Source organism: Haematobia irritans, chromosome 4 (genome assembly GCF_050003625.1).
Source record: "Haematobia irritans isolate KBUSLIRL chromosome 4, ASM5000362v1, whole genome shotgun sequence".
In the NCBI taxonomy this organism is placed as follows: Eukaryota; Metazoa; Arthropoda; class Insecta; order Diptera; family Muscidae; genus Haematobia; species Haematobia irritans.
Genome location: NC_134400.1, coordinates 82,588,192 through 82,608,314, shown reverse-complemented (window position 1 = coordinate 82,608,314; position 20,123 = coordinate 82,588,192). Strand labels below are relative to the sequence as shown.

The following is a 20,123-nucleotide window of genomic DNA, read 5'->3' as shown; positions in this document are numbered from 1 at the left end:
AAAATGAATGGTCAGGTACATGATTTTCCCGACTATTTAAAGGTCTCAAATTCTATCATTTAAATGATAGAACATGTTTGCGGTATTTGAGAACCATTCAAATGCTTATTGCCACCATACATTTTTCTCCGCTCGAAAACTATTTTTACAAAGACAAAATACATGGTTTTCGCGGCAATTACATGCTCTAGATAAGCATTAAATGGTTGCGGCAACCATGTCCAAACATGGTTTTTCTGTGAGTGCAGCACTTTTTTTAAAGGAAAGTTTACTCATGCAAGAGTTTACTCATGTACACAATTTGGAAATTGAAAGTAAGTTTGTTCCGTCAACGCATTACCCCATTTTATCGCTGTATCACCTTTAATTAAATTTTCTTTATTCTAGAAATAAGAGATATGCGAAGTTATCAACATGTACCGCTCATGAAGTTGTCAAAAAAAATAAACTGGAGAAATCTTTTAAAGAGTGCGGTCAGGGAAGACCCCTTACTGGAACAAATGCGTTATTTATATTTCAAACAAATCAGATAGCTTGCTTTGTCGTTTTTTAAGTTACGCATCCATTTAGATATAAAGTGAATACGTAGGTTAACACCTGGGCCGTTTGAACTACAGCAAAAAAATTTGAAAATTTTAAAAACAACAAGTGTGGGAGATGGTGGTCTTATCCCATAAAATTGTTTGAAAATTATATACTGTGGTTTGTGAAAAGAAAAAGGCAAGTTCCATCTACCCGACCGGGTATTGAAAAAGCACATACCCTTTATTCATTTAACAACTTCTCCCACATTTCCTGTAAATTCCAAACAAATCGAAGGAATTTAGATTTCTCTCTATTCCAAGAGTCCCCCTTCCCCGATCAGATATCGAAAAATAATGCATTTCAACACGCAGAGAAGGAATATGATCACCTCAAACATGTTTCAAGAGCAAAATGTTATTTTTGTATGGTGACCATGTAACATTTTTGTCAATAAAATGTTATGTTCTCGTCAAATATAACCTGCTTGCCGAAATCAGATACATGATTTCCGAGGAAATAACATGGTTGCGAAAACCATGTTACATGGTCACCACCCAAAAATAACATTTTGCTCTTAAAACATTTTTGAGGTGATCATATTCCTTCTCTGGGTGAAGTAACCGGTTTAGTTTAGGTTGTTCTCTATTCTTTTAAAAAAGTGACGTCTCTTCCCACTTAAATATCAAAAAATAAAGTAGCGGATTTTTGTCTAGGCGCCATCCTCAACCTTAACCTTAAAAAATTGACACACTTTTTCTAAAGAAAACTCAACAATAAAACGCTTTTATATCAGTGTACTATATAACGTAGTGAAATAACTTCCTAATTTAGATCTTAAGAAGTCTGACATTAATTTTAATTTGATCTCCATTAACTTGAAAATCTTTGATATATATTACTGAGAAGATTACCCCGGTGAATCTACTATAGAAAAGTTTCCATTCATACTTTTAGTTGGTATTCATTGATAGTATTATGTTAAAAAAAAATTCTCACAAATATAATATTCGACTTGTGAACTCGATTATTTGTTAAGAACCCAGTCATATTTGTAATCTTAACGCTACTTGCGATTGATTGTGTAAAATATATTACAGTATAAATAAATGTAATTAAAAAGTAGTATACTATGACAAAAAAGTGGTGCAAAAAAGTAAGAAACAAGACTTGCGTGTTACCGAAGTATTACCTATTGGAAAAGCTGTAAATTTGCCACTTCCGTGACAATTTCAAGCAAATTGGGAGAACCTAATCCCACTTTTCGAAAAGTCGGACAAGAAGCATGTCCCCCGTCCATATATAAAAAACACTTCCTCTGCAAATTTCAAGTAAATCGGGAATGTTAAGTTTTTCAAATGGGACAAATGGGAGATCTCCCTTTCGACTAAATATATATATTATTATATTTTTTTTTCTTGGTTTCTTAAAAATAAATGAATCCCATTGAAGTGTCATTATACTTACAGGTTGACTCATTTAATGAATACGCTAATAATGTTGCTCATTACTATTCATATCTCTCTCTTGAAGCAGACTTCTAGGACTCATTTCGTTTGGAATAGGTCCATAGAACTTTCTTGTATTTGTGTCTTTTCTAGACAAAGGAACTATGTTTTACACACTAATGTCGCTCTTGTCATAACCATAAAAACATAAGTATTTTTTATTTATTATAATTTTTTGTTTTGTTATTATGCTTTATTAATTTTTTAAAGAGCTAAAGACAACAACAATGACACACCATAAATGTGAGAATCGTCGTTTTTGTTATTGTTTTCGTTTGATTTGCTTAATTTTTGTTTATTTCTTCACAATATTTTCTTTTTTTGTAATATAAAAATAGAATTTAGCATTTTTTCGAATGTTGTTTTCTTTTGAATTTTTATTTTCAATTTCTTTTTCTCTTCGCATGCATACGTTTTGTATGTTTTCTATGCGATGACATGTATGTACATATGTGTGATTTTATATTTTTTGTTGTTGTTGTTTTTTTTTTTAATAGAAAGAACCGTTTAATTATTTTGATGGGTAAAGATTTACGTTTAGATTTTCATAATCAAAAAATAAATATTAATTATCTCACACACACGAGAACGCGCGAGTTAAAAATACTTTTATTCTCTCAAACGTACACATGAACTCATTTTTATTGTGTTTCAATATTTGACAATTGCCTTGCCCTTTCACTTTCACGAATCCATGACGAAACTCACTTAGACTTGCACTTTATATTCCTTCGATATGTATTTGGCAATGTGCATTCGTCAATTAGACCGATCACAAGTGTGAGACGGAAACGGATATCAAAACAAATGTGTTACTGCCTGCATTAATCGTAATCCATGGCGTTGACGTAGTAGTAGAAGCACTCGAACAAGTGATGGCTAACCATATTGAATGGACCATTGAGCATTATTTTGTCTGCGTTTGGTTTGTTTGTTTGTGCACTTTTTAATTGACTACACTTGACCACCAACAGCACATAAATACTCATTTGACCGTATGCTTATGCGGCTGAGAAACCCATACCCGTCCTAAACGAACACATGCGGACGCACACACCGATATACTTGACTGGCCCACCAACGGTTCGTCAATCATTCGCACCACTGAACAATTGTGTGGCTGTTGAGGGAACAAATATTTACCAACAAGCAAGAGCGATGAATGAATGCAGAGAACACTACTCAACTAACTATAAAAATTCGCGCGCGCTTGTCTTAAATGCTACCACACAATTAACCGATAGACTTTTTTTCTCGGGGTCAGAGGGAATGAAATGCTGCCTAGTTACATTTTATTTTGTCTTTGTTGAGATTTTTTTTTTTGCTTTCAGCTTTAGCATAGATGGATATTGTAATCACCCTACACACAAATTGGCCGTAATAAGGCGGCACCAAGCTATTAACAGTATCCAGTTCCAAACACTTTCATCTTTAGTATTTACTACACTTTTTGGATGCACGTCACTTAAAAATCAGCTGGAGTATTCTACGAGTGAATGCACAGCGCGAATGTTTTGTAGGGGGGGGTGGGAGGCAAGACACGCTAGCGTACTTTGTTCGCGCGATGTTGAGAGGCTCCTGTTACACAGAAACACACGAGAAGAGCGTTGGCAATCGACTGACTAAGTGAAAGTCTTTCGCATCTTGTGCAGAGTATATTTGGTCTACACATTGCGATGAAAGGAGGAATGGCATGTTGACAACATCATCATGAAAAATAACCAATGGCACTTTATATGTTTGATACAATGTTTATAAATTTCCCGGAAACATGTTGGAAAGACATATGTTGCTTAATCATAGTGGCACTGCATTTCCGGAAAATCACAAATGTTGCTCAACCTTGTTGCACCGAATCCTTCCAAGGGTAAAATACAAGTATATACGGTCGGGTCGAATTTTATGGTGATATCGTTTGGGAAAAAGTGGTGCATACAAATGGTACAACATTTTATGGTGTTACCACAATGTTTCTGAAACCCCCTGTAAAGACCACACCGTTTGAGTTTGAGAACGAACAAAAATGTGCAACACTGATACCAAAAAAAAGTGGTTAGTAAACAAAAGAAAATTCGCGGAAATATTTCGATTGTCTTAAAAAACTCCTATTTAGGAAACTCATTTGCTTTTGCTTATTTTAAAAATATTTATTATCGAATTTGTTGTCGCGGCACTAAACTATTGAAATGCTACTTCTTGGTAAACTAATCAGGCGTGGTGAAGAAATTGAAAAGCAACCACAACACACGCGTCATACACTTTCTTTTGTATTTCCAACAACGCTATTTTTTAGGTCGAAGTATAAAAACGTCTTTAACAGCAGTTTGAAAGTATAACCATTTGAACCCTAGACTTGCAACAGTGCAAGATGGGTTACACTTTTGGCCTAGCGATGGGTAATACCCCGTCAATCGAACGTGCACATTTTGGATAGGCTTCACTGGATTTTACAATCGAACAAAATATTTTGATTTGATAGGCATTTTGGCAACACTGGTTTAACATCCGACGTGTGTATCGTGTTTTGTTTCACTGTCAAACATCGTTAACAGACATCGTCTTACAAACGAATAACGCTTGCAAATAATTGAATTTTACAGTTTGGTTCATCCCACAGTTTTATGCGATTCATTGGCTGGTGGCATCATTGGACCGTACTTCTTTAAAGATGATGTGAATCGTAACGCAACTGTAAATGGTAAGAGCTACGGTGAGATGAAATGCAAGAGCTTGACTTATGCACCGTCCAAACTATAAGTTTTTCCGAACGGAATGTCTGTGAAACATACCGTGGAACTGCGAAGCGGATGAGTTAGCAAGGCTCTAGGAACTACACGCAAAAAAAATAATTCTTTCCTCCCAAACGAAATTTTAGACAAACAAAGTTCGTTTCTCATTTGCTTTTCGTTGAAAGGAAGTGTATTTGGAAGAAAAGTATATACTTTTTGTGATAAACGATTATTCTTTTCCAGGATGTAAAAACAATTTCATAAAGACTAACTCAAAAATTTTTTTTCTGGCTAATTGCATTTTCCCTCACATCTTTCTCACTTCCACGAAGTTTTTTAGTTCTTAGCACCTTTTTCTGTAATACAAACAATGTAGAAGAAATTATACAATTTTATAAATTGTTGTCGTTTTTTTATTTCAGCTTAAAACCATACATTGACTAAACTACAAGAGTAGCTTAACCAACAGAGGAAAAGAATGTTTGTCAAATTTATTTGGGCAAAGCCCTATAGACTGCAAGATGGTTGGATGGACGCACGTTTCGGAATTACCACATTCCTCATCAGCATCCTCTACTTGCAGCAAAACTATCAACCAATTATCAGAATAAATTCAGGCAGTTTATTAAACCCAACAAAAACCACACTTGAACCCTCCGAAAAAAGGTTTTACATTGATAGCCGGCTTATGCCAAATGAATTCGAAACAAACATATCTCTTTTCCTATGCCACTGTCAAATCATCGATTTGAATTCACATGGCTGGGTTTATTTTGAGCGTGCCTCCTCTTCTTTTTCCATTTGTTTTGTTTTGTTATTGTTGGTTTTGTTCTTTAAGCATTGTTGTCGTTTTTTTATTTCAGCTTAAAACCATACATTGACTAAACTACAAGAGTAGCTTAACCAACAGAGGAAAAGAATGTTTGTCAAATTTATTTGGGCAAAGCCCTATAGACTGCAAGATGGTTGGATGGACGCACGTTTCGGAATTACCACATTCCTCATCAGCATCCTCTACTTGCAGCAAAACTATCAACCAATTATCAGAATAAATTCAGGCAGTTTATTAAACCCAACAAAAACCACACTTGAACCCTCCGAAAAAAGGTTTTACATTGATAGCCGGCTTATGCCAAATGAATTCGAAACAAACATATCTCTTTTCCTATGCCACTGTCAAATCATCGATTTGAATTCACATGGCTGGGTTTATTTTGAGCGTGCCTCCTCTTCTTTTTCCATTTGTTTTGTTTTGTTATTGTTGGTTTTGTTCTTTAAGCATTGTTGTCGTTTTTTTATTTCAGCTTAAAACCATACATTGACTAAACTACAAGAGTAGCTTAACCAACAGAGGAAAAGAATGTTTGTCAAATTTATTTGGGCAAAGCCCTATAGACTGCAAGATGGTTGGATGGACGCACGTTTCGGAATTACCACATTCCTCATCAGCATCCTCTACTTGCAGCAAAACTATCAACCAATTATCAGAATAAATTCAGGCAGTTTATTAAACCCAACAAAAACCACACTTGAACCCTCCGAAAAAAGGTTTTACATTGATAGCCGGCTTATGCCAAATGAATTCGAAACAAACATATCTCTTTTCCTATGCCACTGTCAAATCATCGATTTGAATTCACATGGCTGGGTTTATTTTGAGCGTGCCTCCTCTTCTTTTTCCATTTGTTTTGTTTTGTTATTGTTGGTTTTGTTCTTTAAGCATTGTTGTCGTTTTTTTATTTCAGCTTAAAACCATACATTGACTAAACTACAAGAGTAGCTTAACCAACAGAGGAAAAGAATGTTTGTCAAATTTATTTGGGCAAAGCCCTATAGACTGCAAGATGGTTGGATGGACGCACGTTTCGACAACGTGACAACGACAACAATGCTTAAAGAACAAAACCAACAATAACAAAACAAAACAAATGGAAAAAGAAGAGGAGGCACGCTCAAAATAAACCCAGCCATGTGAATTCAAATCGATGATTTGACAGTGGCATAGGAAAAGAGATATGTTTGTTTCGAATTCATTTGGCATAAGCCGGCTATCAATGTAAAACCTTTTTTCGGAGGGTTCAAGTGTGGTTTTTGTTGGGTTTAATAAACTGCCTGAATTTATTCTGATAATTGGTTGATAGTTTTGCTGCAAGTAGAGGATGCTGATGAGGAATGTGTGTGATGGACGATTGAGCTATATTCATTTTCATAATTATTCGAATAAATTGCTAATAGAAAGTTGAAATAATCTTCAAATGAAATGGTTTGAAACTTTAGTGGCGTTGACCGAGGCCTCAGTGTACCTAGTAAATATAATGCTTTTGTTTCTCAAGAATTGTTATTTGCGTTGTAAAAAAAATAAAGTTGTTTTTGTTCGAATGCATTCTCAATTCTCTTTTTCTTTTCTCGACAGTCAGTGATTATTACTTTTATAAAAATATTGGTCACATTCTCCTTCTTTGATTTTTGTGCTTCCCAGCAATCACTGTAAAATGAAAATAATAATAACAAGTGTTATATTTTTTCTTTAAACGTTTGTTTTATATTTGGTTTCTGGCTGAAATTTTCTGTGCGCCTATTTTACCCACAAAGTTCAGAGTATTTCACACCCTACAAATAACTTTTAATAAGCAATTATAAATATTGGCATTATTTCTCAAAGATTTCATACGAGAAAAAAAGTTCTCGAGGTTTTGTTGATTTTATTCTGGCAACTTTCCTTTTAAGGCAAGAGATAGTATTGGGTGTTCACACTACGTGGGCAGTGGCAACACTATATTTTTTTTTTTTTTGGGAATTTTTTTTGACGTTTTGATCTCAAGTGAAAGAAGCGGCCTCGTTGGCCCTTGTCAAACTTCAACCAATTTTAACACTTCCTTCCTATTCTAAACGCCGAAGAAATCAGTTTAAGAAAGTTGGCAAAATAAAAAAATTAGAATTATAAGTGTAATCGATCAAACACTTTATTTTTTTCCTTAGAATATTGTGCCCATTTTTAAACGCACATAATTATTCGGAAATATTTTTACAGTCACAGGTAAAATTGATTTTTTTGTGGAAAAAGAAACTTTGTATTAAAGTGCTTTTTTTTAGAAGTCACGTTGTGGCGAAAATCTTGTTAAACAAAGCCTGCTTACGCTATATTCAATTGGTTAATCCACACACACAGCAAGACGAATCTATCACGAGGTTTCCTAATCCCAAAAATTGTTACCAGTGGCTGGTACTCCTCGTGCCCCAGAGATTGGGACAGGAGAACCTTGGTGGCTATACCTTCCAGATATTTGTGAACATTTTCATCGCACCTATTTTATCTCGGTGCTCTGATTCCACAAAAAAAAAAACAAAAAAATATCATAACAAGTGGCACGCCAAAAGCAATATTTAATGGTCAAGAGCAACTGGAGAATCCATTAATCTATTGTGTGAAATTAAATTTTTCCCCAGACATCCAAATTGTTCCGCAGCTTTTGGTACCAGGCGGTCATCAACGCAAGCAAATTGCTTTGGTAGCCAAATAAACGAAATTTCATGGAATAGTCTCTGCACTATTCACAGCACATAAAGACTTCGTCCCAAGGAGGATGGAAAAATTCCATTCTGCACCATATGAAAAAAATAGATAAGTTATGTTGTCTTAATGATAGTTTTTATAAAATAATTTCAAATTTACTCTCTAAATTCATAGGAAATTAACTTTATTAATATGTGGTAAAGAATCTCAACAACAGCAGTCTCAAATCTGGTATTAAAAACATAATTCTAAGCAAAAATATAAAGAAACAAATCCAAGGCAAGAACAAATTTAAATTATTATTAAATCATATAGCAGCTGCATCGCATCGTGGGAAGGCCTTCAACATGATCCCGATCCGCTGGTGAGTTTTTATATACAATTCTATATATTTTATTGGAAAATATTTTTAAAAAAAGTTTCTTGCCCTGTACAATTTTGTTTGAGTGTATACGATAGTGTTTTTGTTCAATGGAATTTGCTGAAAGTGATATAACACATAAATTGTTTTTGTTTTATTTTACTACGCTACACTTTTTCTGAAGTGCAACAATACAAAACAACAACAAAAAATGTTTCGTTCATGTGTATAACAAAATTCATTGATTATTATTCATTCATATCGAAATGTGTTATACCACTCTCAACTAATCTCCATTTGGCCACTCTCGTAAATACTCTCTCGATTGATCAATATTTGTAAAAGCAAGTGAAAAAAAAAAACATATGTAGTAAAAAAAAAAAAAAAAAAAACACAGATGAGATGAGATGCTTTGTTTTGTTGTTGTAATAATTGATATTTTTGAGATATTTCAATTTTCTAAGGTGACCATATATTTTAAAGTTTCCTTGCTCTAAAATCCACATATAGTTAATTTCGTTTGTATGATTGAAAAAATGCTAAGATATGAAAAAGGATAATTTCCTATAATCTTTACAACCCAAATTGTGTTTATTACAAAAAAAAATCACATAGAAAAATCGTATTATACCAAAAAGATTGGAATTATATTTTTATGTAAGGATAGTATATAAAATAATGAATTGTTTGTTATTTGAAAAATTTAGATATTAAAATACGTTTAAGCCATGGGGCTGTAAAATAATTTTGATGTTTTCTTCCAGAGATGTAAGGGGGTAAAATGGAATAATTGGGTTTAAATTGGGGGCTCCAAGAAATATGTTTTGTCGATGGAGCATAGGTAGGCGAGGGTTAGGAGACCGTTCTCTCAATAACACCAGAGATGAACAAACTTAAAATTCGGCACCATAAATACCAAATTAAGGTTAGGTTTTTTTTTTTCTCAATTTGTGAATGGCCCATTTTTAGTTACAATAGAAATGAAAAAAAGGAGTCTATAATAATTAATTGTGTAATGGGAAATTAGTTTTGTAGAGGAGGACAAGAACCCCCCACCCGACTGTAGCTAGACTAAAAAGGCTCCCGCAGTCCTACCTGCTACAATACTTAAACGATGCTTTTATAAGAATTGAGACTTGGCATCAACAACCCAAAATTGGTTGTGGACATTACAGAATTTGGCGCCCAACGTGGGGCCCGAGGGACGCTGTCCTTTTGGCTCTAGTTTAGGTTTTTGTTAAGAATTTGTAGAGCTCATTAAATTTGCGAATTTTAGATATATTTTCTTTCAAGAGTTCATGTTAAGGAATAGTTTTCAGTAAATTTCTGGAATTTTTAGTATTTTGAAAAATTTAGTTCGAAATTACTAACCGACATTTAACTGTTTACATTTTCTTTAGCTTGAGTGAATGAGGCAAATATGTCTATTATTTTGCTTGTGCCTTGAGTTATTTTTTTATTTTGATTATATAAAACTTAGTTACCGGTGCCTATAGTATATTTAGGACATCATCGATTTTGCAATATGCGATTCAATGACCAAGATTCTATAGATGTGAGATTTATCAAGGGCAATATCTCTTCCCTGGTTTGTTTTTGTTTTTGAAATTTGAAATATTTAAAGGTACTCCATATCCTAGTATTGTTTGACTGTATTTATGATGATTTTACCGAAAATTTATTCCATTTCCCTCTCACCTTCTGTTGGAAAACAATTTTTATGATATTTCATACAAATTAAACAAAATTTATTCTTTGATAAATTATATTTTTCGATATAATTTTGCTTAGTAGTCACTTAGTGATTTTAATATCAATTGTGGCTACAAAAAAAAAAAAAAAATATATTATTATTATTCATCTATTGAATTTTGATATACCATTTTTTTATTTCGGAAATATTTGTGTTTGTAATTTTGAAATGGATCGGACGCCTCCACCTGCAGCACAAGCTGCTATGGCACCTAGTTTGACGACAGTCGCTGTGGACTCTTCAGCTTGTCCTGTATGTGATATTAATATGGAAATAGGACAAGATTGTCTGACAATTAGTGAATGTTCTCACAATTTTCACAGAGAATGTATTGAGAACCATTTGTCAAGCAATTCCGAGTGTCCTGTGTGCAAAAGACCCTGCCAGCTCAGTGAGCTTAGATCTTTGATAGTGGCTGCCAAACCTCTTCCAAATCATAAGGGTAGTCATAGAGGGAAAGGCAGAGGCGCTATGTCGAAACACTACCATACCCGTAGTACAAGTCGTGTACTTTTTCAGGAATCTCAGAACCAGAATGTTAGCCAAATTTCTAATTCTCAGAATACCCCAGACCGTACGGGTCTACAATTGAGTCAGGGTCAGAATATTTCTCCGCGGGCTGCACCGTCGAATGCAGCCTCTTTAGCGATTGACTACAGTGAAATAAATCGAATGATTGAGTCCAATCTAAGTCGATTAATTCATAATTTGAATTTGGTTCCACCACATCCAGCGAATGTCAATCATAATATTCCACAGGAACGATATTCGAATTCCCCGCGACCTCCAGTAGGAAGTGCTAACAATGCTTCGAATCTCAATTTTCCCAATGTGAATAATAATCCGCTGATACCAAATACATCAAATGTTTCTAATATGATAAATTTTTCTCCAAGTCACTTTTCTAGTTCTAGTGGATTACCATCTGATAAAATCACCTCTATTATACAGAGTTGGAACATCAAGTTCGATGGGTCCCCCTCAGGTCTCAGTATAGGGGAATTTTTATATAGAATTACGTCATTGACGAACGACAATTTTAACGGTGATTTTTCAGTTATTATTCGAAATTTGAATACCCTATTGACAGGCAAAGCTAAGGAGTGGTATTGGAGGTATCACAAGCAGTCGCCTGCGATCAATTGGAATGACTTTTGTGTGGCGATAAAAGGCCAATATAGGGAATTCAAAACTTCTTTTGACATAAAAGAAGAAGTCAGAAACCGCAAGCAAAAGCCGAACGAAACATTCGATTCGTTTTTTGACGCTATGCTGTCAATAATGGACAGACTTCCTTCTCCAATTCCAGAGGACGAATTAATCGAAATTATTCGTAGAAATCTTCGTCCGGAAGTACGACAGGATCTTCTATATGTAAGAATTAATTCGATTTCACATCTTCGAGAGTTAGTTCAAACTCGTGAAAATTTTTTGAACGACGAATACGTCAGAAAGAATCTATTGATTCGTCAATCGAATTTGAGTGGAATTCCTCGGAGACACGTCGCTGACATTGACTTAGATGTAGACGTAGAGGATTCTGACGAATTACCTTGTAGCATAGATGTCTTGAATAGGAATCCTTCCAGTTCCAGATGCTGGAATTGTGATGATGTAGGCCACCACTGGCAAGACTGTCTTCAAGACAGAATGATTTTCTGCTATGGATGTGGGGCCAAGGATATTTATAAGCCCAACTGTGTGGACTGCAAATCTAAAAAGAGTAATCTGCCAAAAAACTCGAAGTCGATGGGTCCTCAAAACTAACGGTGTCATATGAGGATCAATCTAATAAAATTTTACCAAAATTTCACTCAGATATGACCACAACCGATACTTGTAAAGAATCACTCAGACTTGACGATAAAATTATGCCTCCGAGAGAAATTACAATTTTGAAGAGGCCAGAGAATGACAACCATGAACTTTCAATTGACACATCCCGTATTATTTTTCCAAAGGTACCCTACCATAAGCGCTTTGAATTGTATATGAAAAAGAGAGACGAAATTTTTAACGTTTCAACTCTCGTGACCCAGAAACGACCTAAACGGTCTACGAAACGTTTAAGGATGTATTTTAAGCGGCGAAAGATGTGTAGGAAATTTCTTGTGTCCACGATTATATCAAATCCGAAGGACATGCGATTTTATGCAAAAGTCTCGTTTCTAAGATTTAATGAATATGGACTACTGGACACTGGGGCAAATATAAGCTGCATTGGGGCAGATTTAGCTACCAATGATTTTTCAAATTATGCAGGATTTATGAAATGCAGGTCCCAAGTTAAAACCGCGGACGGAACTCCACTTAGAGTTCTGGGTTGGATAGATGTCCTTATTTCGTTTAAGCAACAGAATAAAAAAGTAAAGTTATTTATTATACCTTCAATCTCGCAAAGATTAATCCTCGGAATTGATTTTTGGCGCAGTTTTGGTCTTTTTCCCGATATTGTGGGTTCGGTTGATTTACTTTGTTCTGATCGAATTCCTGATAATATTTCAGATTTATCTGATATGAGTAAAGAGTGTGAGACATCATCAGATGTTAGACAATCGGAAAAATTTCCATTGTCAGATCAACAAAGTAGGCAATTGAAATCCGTAGTGGAACTTTTCCCGAATTTTGAAACCCAGGGGTTAGGCAGGACGAGTTGGATCAAACATGTTATTGATGTTGGTGATGCCTCGCCTGTTAAACAAAGATTTTATCCCGTGTCCCCTGCGGTGGAAAAATTAATGTTTGCAGAAGTAGACCGTATGTTGGAACTTGGGGTAATTGAACATTCCACCTCCTCATGGAGTTCGCCAATGAGGTTGGTGATAAAACCCAATAAAGTTAGGCTTTGTCTTGATGCACGCAGGCTAAATTCCGTCACGAAAAAAGATGCGTATCCATTGCCTAACATAGAGGGGATCTTCGCGCGATTGCCGAAGGCAAATTTAATCTCTAAATTAGATCTTAAAGATGCCTTCTGGCAGATCGGCCTGGACGATAAGTCGAAACACTTGACGGCGTTTACAGTGCCAGGAAGGCCATTATACCAGTTTGTGGTAATGCCTTTCGGGCTCTGTAATGCGCCACAGACTATGTGCAGGCTGATGGACGAGATCATCCCTCCCGATTTGCGTCATTGTGTGTTTGGCTATTTAGATGATCTCATCATCGTGTCAGAGGATTTCCCCTCACATATGGAGGTAATGGTACGCATAGCATCTCAATTTCGCAAGGCTAACTTAACCTTGAATATTTCAAAAAGTAAGTTCTGTGTTACTACGGTCAATTACCTTGGGTATGTAATAGGGAATGGTGGCATCACGACGGATCCGGAAAAGATTAGTGCAATTACTAATTGGCCAGTACCTCGCAATTTAAAACAAGTTCGAGGGTTTTTGGGTCTCACCGGTTGGTACCGACGTTTCGTACCGAATTTCGCATCGGAAACATTTGCCATTACTGAGGTCCTAAAAACCAAAAGAAAATTCCAATGGAGTCAAGAAGCCCAAATAGCATTTGATAGGTTGAAAAAGTTGCTCACCTCTGCTCCCGTTTTGTCGAACCCCGATTTTTCGAAGAAATTCTTTCTTCAATGCGATGCAAGCGACTATGGAATAGGGGCAGTACTTGTGCAATTAGACGACGAGGGGCACGAAAAACCGATTGCTTTCATGAGCAAAAAGCTGACAACGGCACAACGCAACTACAGCGTTACCGAACGCGAGTGTCTAGCTGCTGTGGAAGCAATCAAACGGTTTAGATGCTATTTGGAGCTTCAAGAGTTTGAGGTTATAACCGACCATTCCAGTCTTTTATGGCTGATGCGCCAGCCAGACCTGAGCGGAAGATTAGCCCGTTGGGTCTTTAAGCTCCAACCATATAACTTTAGCATCAGCCATAGGAAGGGTAAAGACAATGTGGTTCCGGACGCTCTATCCCGAGTGACCTCAGATGATATTTCAAGCATTGAAATAGTACAGCCGATTGTTGATTTGCAATCTGAGAGTTTTGATGATGAGGATTATGTGGAATTGAAAGGGAAGATAAAGGAAAACCAGTCTAAATTTCCTGATATTAAAGTGATTGACCGGTATGTTTACTATCGTACAGAGCATTATTCTGGCGATGAGGAACCGGATCAATTTTCTTGGAAATTATGGATACCCCAAAAATTACGAATTGAGACAATTAGACGGTCTCACGATACTGTGGTTTCGGCCCATGGAGGAATGGGTAAAACTTTGGAGCTGTTAAGGAGGAACTTCTACTGGCCCGGAATGGTTCGTGATGTGAGAGATTATGTAAGGGACTGCGAGGTTTGCAAAACGACGAAGGCATCTAATGTTATAATGAAGCCGCCTATGGGTAAACAAGCAATCTCCATTCGACCATTCCAGCGCCTTTACGTGGATATAATCGGACCTTATCCAAGAAGTAAAACCGGTTTCATAGGGATCCTAATTGTCCTCGATCACCTAAGCAAATATCACTGGTTGTGTCCCCTTAAGAAATTTACATCGACAGCTATTAAAGATTTCCTCGAAAAGCAAATTTTCCATGCATACGGGGTACCAGAGACAATTGTATCAGATAATGGTAGTCAATTCCGTGCAAATGATTTTAACGCGTTTTTGACAAGTTATGGGGTCGAACATGTTTATACGGCATTTTATTCACCGCAGGCGAATGCCTCGGAACGAGTAAACCGTTCACTTATTGCGGCAATACGGGCATTTTTGAAAAACGATCACCGTGACTGGGATAGAAATCTAAGTGCAATCAGTTGCGCTCTTCGAAATTCCAATCATTTATCTATAAATTGTTCTCCATACCATGCCCTTTATGGGTTTGACATGGTAACCCACGCATCATCATACGATTTACTAAAGAAATTAAATCTTTTAAATGAAGCCACAAATGGATTGTGTAGGGATGACCAACTCCAATTATTAAGGACGAAATTAGGCAAGCATATAAGGGATGCATATGAAAGAAACAAAAGCCAGTACAACTTGCGAACAAGGCCGCAACAATTCAATGTAGGACAGACAGTGTATCGTCGAAACTTTGCTCAAAGTAATTTTGAGAAGGGCTTCAATGCCAAACTAGCACCTGTCTTCATTAAGGCGAAAGTGCGCGAAAAAGTTGGGAATCACTATTATGTGCTAGAAGATGAAACTGGTAAAATAGTAGGGACATATCATGGCAAAGATATAAAAATTTGACCGTCCTTTTTCCATCTTATTTGCCGGCGAAAACCGCGCAAATAATCCGGTTTTGTGATGGACGATTGAGCTATATTCATTTTCATAATTATTCGAATAAATTGCTAATAGAAAGTTGAAATAATCTTCAAATGAAATGGTTTGAAACTTTAGTGGCGTTGACCGAGGCCTCAGTGTACCTAGTAAATATAATGCTTTTGTTTCTCAAGAATTGTTATTTGCGTTGTAAAAAAAATAAAGTTGTTTTTGTTCGAATGCATTCTCAATTCTCTTTTTCTTTTCTCGACAGTCAGTGATTATTACTTTTATAAAAATATTGGTCACATTCTCCTTCTTTGATTTTTGTGCTTCCCAGCAATCACTGTAAAATGAAAATAATAATAACAAGTGTTATATTTTTTCTTTAAACGTTTGTTTTATATTTGGTTTCTGGCTGAAATTTTCTGTGCGCCTATTTTACCCACAAAGTTCAGAGTATTTCACACCCTACAAATAACTTTTAATAAGCAATTATAAATATTGGCATTATTTCTCAAAGATTTCATACGAGAAAAAAAGTTCTCGAGGTTTTGTTGATTTTATTCTGGCAACTTTCCTTTTAAGGCAAGAGATAGTATTGGGTGTTCACACTACGTGGGCAGTGGCAACACTATATTTTTTTTTTTTTTGGGAATTTTTTTTGACGTTTTGATCTCAAGTGAAAGAAGCGGCCTCGTTGGCCCTTGTCAAACTTCAACCAATTTTAACACTTCCTTCCTATTCTAAACGCCGAAGAAATCAGTTTAAGAAAGTTGGCAAAATAAAAAAATTAGAATTATAAGTGTAATCGATCAAACACTTTATTTTTTTCCTTAGAATATTGTGCCCATTTTTAAACGCACATAATTATTCGGAAATATTTTTACAGTCACAGGTAAAATTGATTTTTTTGTGGAAAAAGAAACTTTGTATTAAAGTGCTTTTTTTTAGAAGTCACGTTGTGGCGAAAATCTTGTTAAACAAAGCCTGCTTACGCTATATTCAATTGGTTAATCCACACACACAGCAAGACGAATCTATCACGAGGTTTCCTAATCCCAAAAATTGTTACCAGTGGCTGGTACTCCTCGTGCCCCAGAGATTGGGACAGGAGAACCTTGGTGGCTATACCTTCCAGATATTTGTGAAAATTTTCATCGCACCTATTTTATCTCGGTGCTCTGATTCCACAAAAAAAAAAACAAAAAAATATCATAACAAGTGGCACGCCAAAAGCAATATTTAATGGTCAAGAGCAACTGGAGAATCCATTAATCTATTGTGTGAAATTAAATTTTTCCCCAGACATCCAAATTGTTCCGCAGCTTTTGGTACCAGGCGGTCATCAACGCAAGCAAATTGCTTTGGTAGCCAAATAAACGAAATTTCATGGAATAGTCTCTGCACTATTCACAGCACATAAAGACTTCGTCCCAAGGAGGATGGAAAAATTCCATTCTGCACCATATGAAAAAAATAGATAAGTTATGTTGTCTTAATGATAGTTTTTATAAAATAATTTCAAATTTACTCTCTAAATTCATAGGAAATTAACTTTATTAATATGTGGTAAAGAATCTCAACAACAGCAGTCTCAAATCTGGTATTAAAAACATAATTCTAAGCAAAAATATAAAGAAACAAATCCAAGGCAAGAACAAATTTAAATTATTATTAAATCATATAGCAGCTGCATCGCATCGTGGGAAGGCCTTCAACATGATCCCGATCCGCTGGTGAGTTTTTATATACAATTCTATATATTTTATTGGAAAATATTTTTAAAAAAAGTTTCTTGCCCTGTACAATTTTGTTTGAGTGTATACGATAGTGTTTTTGTTCAATGGAATTTGCTGAAAGTGATATAACACATAAATTGTTTTTGTTTTATTTTACTACGCTACACTTTTTCTGAAGTGCAACAATACAAAACAACAACAAAAAATGTTTCGTTCATGTGTATAACAAAATTCATTGATTATTATTCATTCATATCGAAATGTGTTATACCACTCTCAACTAATCTCCATTTGGCCACTCTCGTAAATACTCTCTCGATTGATCAATATTTGTAAAAGCAAGTGAAAAAAAAAAACATATGTAGTAAAAAAAAAAAAAAAAAAAACACAGATGAGATGAGATGCTTTGTTTTGTTGTTGTAATAATTGATATTTTTGAGATATTTCAATTTTCTAAGGTGACCATATATTTTAAAGTTTCCTTGCTCTAAAATCCACATATAGTTAATTTCGTTTGTATGATTGAAAAAATGCTAAGATATGAAAAAGGATAATTTCCTATAATCTTTACAACCCAAATTGTGTTTATTACAAAAAAAAATCACATAGAAAAATCGTATTATACCAAAAAGATTGGAATTATATTTTTATGTAAGGATAGTATATAAAATAATGAATTGTTTGTTATTTGAAAAATTTAGATATTAAAATACGTTTAAGCCATGGGGCTGTAAAATAATTTTGATGTTTTCTTCCAGAGATGTAAGGGGGTAAAATGGAATAATTGGGTTTAAATTGGGGGCTCCAAGAAATATGTTTTGTCGATGGAGCATAGGTAGGCGAGGGTTAGGAGACCGTTCTCTCAATAACACCAGAGATGAACAAACTTAAAATTCGGCACCATAAATACCAAATTAAGGTTAGGTTTTTTTTTTTCTCAATTTGTGAATGGCCCATTTTTAGTTACAATAGAAATGAAAAAAAGGAGTCTATAATAATTAATTGTGTAATGGGAAATTAGTTTTGTAGAGGAGGACAAGAACCCCCCACCCGACTGTAGCTAGACTAAAAAGGCTCCCGCAGTCCTACCTGCTACAATACTTAAACGATGCTTTTATAAGAATTGAGACTTGGCATCAACAACCCAAAATTGGTTGTGGACATTACATGTGGTAATTCCGAAACGTGCGTCCATCCAACCATCTTGCAGTCTATAGGGCTTTGCCCAAATAAATTTGACAAACATTCTTTTCCTCTGTTGGTTAAGCTACTCTTGTAGTTTAGTCAATGTATGGTTTTAAGCTGAAATAAAAAAACGACAACAATGCTTAAAGAACAAAACCAACAATAACAAAACAAAACAAATGGAAAAAGAAGAGGAGGCACGCTCAAAATAAACCCAGCCATGTGAATTCAAATCGATGATTTGACAGTGGCATAGGAAAAGAGATATGTTTGTTTCGAATTCATTTGGCATAAGCCGGCTATCAATGTAAAACCTTTTTTCGGAGGGTTCAAGTGTGGTTTTTGTTGGGTTTAATAAACTGCCTGAATTTATTCTGATAATTGGTTGATAGTTTTGCTGCAAGTAGAGGATGCTGATGAGGAATGTGGTAATTCCGAAACGTGCGTCCATCCAACCATCTTGCAGTCTATAGGGCTTTGCCCAAATAAATTTGACAAACATTCTTTTCCTCTGTTGGTTAAGCTACTCTTGTAGTTTAGTCAATGTATGGTTTTAAGCTGAAATAAAAAAACGACAACAATGCTTAAAGAACAAAACCAACAATAACAAAACAAAACAAATGGAAAAAGAAGAGGAGGCACGCTCAAAATAAACCCAGCCATGTGAATTCAAATCGATGATTTGACAGTGGCATAGGAAAAGAGATATGTTTGTTTCGAATTCATTTGGCATAAGCCGGCTATCAATGTAAAACCTTTTTTCGGAGGGTTCAAGTGTGGTTTTTGTTGGGTTTAATAAACTGCCTGAATTTATTCTGATAATTGGTTGATAGTTTTGCTGCAAGTAGAGGATGCTGATGAGGAATGTGGTAATTCCGAAACGTGCGTCCATCCAACCATCTTGCAGTCTATAGGGCTTTGCCCAAATAAATTTGACAAACATTCTTTTCCTCTGTTGGTTAAGCTACTCTTGTAGTTTAGTCAATGTATGGTTTTAAGCTGAAATAAAAAAACGACAACAATGCTTAAAGAACAAAACCAACAATAACAAAACAAAACAAATGGAAAAAGAAGAGGAGGCACGCTCAAAATAAACCCAGCCATGTGAATTCAAATCGATGATTTGACAGTGGCATAGGAAAAGAGATATGTTTGTTTCGAATTCATTTGGCATAAGCCGGCTATCAATGTAAAACCTTTTTTCGGAGGGTTCAAGTGTGGTTTTTGTTGGGTTTAATAAACTGCCTGAATTTATTCTGATAATTGGTTGATAGTTTTGCTGCAAGTAGAGGATGCTGATGAGGAATGTGGTAATTCCGAAACGTGCGTCCATCCAACCATCTTGCAGTCTATAGGGCTTTGCCCAAATAAATTTGACAAACATTCTTTTCCTCTGTTGGTTAAGCTACTCTTGTAGTTTAGTCAATGTATGGTTTTAAGCTGAAATAAAAAAACGACAACAATGCTTAAAGAACAAAACCAACAATAACAAAACAAAACAAATGGAAAAAGAAGAGGAGGCACGCTCAAAATAAACCCAGCCATGTGAATTCAAATCGATGATTTGACAGT

General features: G+C 35.3%; 1 protein-coding gene and 1 long non-coding RNA gene across 2 annotated transcripts in view; one reads left to right on the top strand and one right to left on the bottom strand.

The window, feature by feature from the left end:
• The window catches only part of FMRFaR (FMRFamide Receptor), a 179,298-nt gene extending 175,674 nt beyond the window's left edge, over window positions 1-3,624 (bottom strand). The window contains exon 1 of the mRNA XM_075305891.1: window positions 1,990-3,624. The gene's annotated coding sequence lies outside the window, so the exon portion shown is untranslated. The remainder of the gene's footprint in view (window positions 1-1,989) is intronic.
• Window positions 3,625-16,288: 12,664 nt separating this feature from the next.
• Window positions 16,289-17,383, top strand: LOC142236653 (uncharacterized). The gene is made up of 3 exons (XR_012722140.1): window positions 16,289-16,522; window positions 16,579-17,111; window positions 17,174-17,383. It is a non-coding gene; the product is annotated as an uncharacterized LOC142236653 (long non-coding RNA).
• The last annotated feature ends 2,740 nt before the right edge of the window (window positions 17,384-20,123 follow it).